The sequence below is a fragment of the Cicer arietinum genome, chromosome 1, assembly GCF_000331145.2.
Source record: "Cicer arietinum cultivar CDC Frontier isolate Library 1 chromosome 1, Cicar.CDCFrontier_v2.0, whole genome shotgun sequence".
Taxonomy (NCBI): domain Eukaryota; kingdom Viridiplantae; phylum Streptophyta; class Magnoliopsida; order Fabales; family Fabaceae; genus Cicer; species Cicer arietinum.
The window spans coordinates 51,440,902-51,442,519 of NC_021160.2; positions in this window are offsets into that span (position 1 = coordinate 51,440,902).

Here is a 1,618-nt window from a genome sequence, read left to right on the forward strand (position 1 = left end):
ATATATATATAAGTGTATATTATTTTGTGCAACTTCTTAAGAAGAAAAATATGTTCAATAGTTATAAATGTCATATTGTTTATATATAAGTGTATTTTATTCTTTTGATTTAATTTACAGTTATTTAAATAAAATATGTATATATGATTTATTGAGTTTTATTAGTTGAAGAAAGTTTTGTGTTTTCATTTATTTATATGCAAATGGTCGTCTTTGATATATGCATATATTAATACAAATGGTAAATCAAGTTTTTCGAAACTCTATATAAAGTTTTATTTGAAATACAATATTTTAAAAGATATGGTTATTTATTATTGATTCAAAAGGATTAAAACGATTGAAACATATATCAATGTAAACCTAAAGTTTATAAATCGTATTACAGTTTCTTGTTGGTAAGACCGATTGGGTCATCCTGGATTTATTGCGATGTGAAAAATAGTTAAATTTTTATGCAAATATGTATTGAAGAGACAAAAGATTATTCAATCAAATAATTTTTGTGTCTTATTAGTTTCGAAAAGAAGTTGACAATTTGAGGGAATGAATTTCTCACATTTTCTAAAATATATATGAGGTTGTAATTGTGAATTAATACACCAATCATAAATTAAATATTATCGTGTATGTTTGTTATCAACTCATAGTCAAAAGTTTATGAGACATTTGTGTCAACTAATTTAATTAAGAATCAACTTTCATAAATATCTAGAAAGAATTTGGACACTAGTGAATGTATTAGATTTGATATTAAACATCATGTATCATATCTTAAACACAAACATAGACTTGAAGATCAATTTTTTAGACATTTAAAGTTAATTGTGTGACCAATACTCATGAAATCATAACTTCTATGTTATACTATGGAAACATGCTATCATATATATTGAGATATTAATTTGCATCAAGCCAACATGATACTATAATCATCCCCTTAATTTACAATCAATTTTGAATTGATAACCTAATATTCTCCATCTAAGATATTTTTTTGATGTGTTGTGTACGTTCCAATTGTTCCAATAAAACGCACTAAGATGTGTCGTAAAAGAATATTGAGAATATATATTGGATATGAAAATCTCCATTTATAATAGAGTATACTGAGCCAATAAATTAGAGATTTGTTTACAAATGAGTTGTTGACTGTCATTTGATGGATTAGTATTCTCAATATTAGGGAGGATAATATACAGTTGAAAATGATTATTAAGAAATATTATTATATCATCTTGATTCTCATACAAACTAGTGTTAACCAGAAGTTTAAAAGGCAACTCATTAGAAAAGTTTAGAAAAACAAATTATCATTTGCAAATGCTCCAATTAAAATTTAAGTCCTTGTTGGACAATGTATCATTGCAAATGAGTCTCATCCATGCATAAAGTGTAGTATATTTATTGGTTCCAAAGATAAAAATCCTTGAAAAAGAAATTGAGCTAAAAAGCAATATGGCCCAAATGAGGATATAAATATTTCAAAAGGCTAATTTGACAAAATTGATTTTCAATTCCAGACGAACTGATTATCTATTTAAAATTTGTGAAAATATAGAGATCTCAATAAAATATGTCATGCATTGAATATGATGTAACCGAAAGAAAATTAACT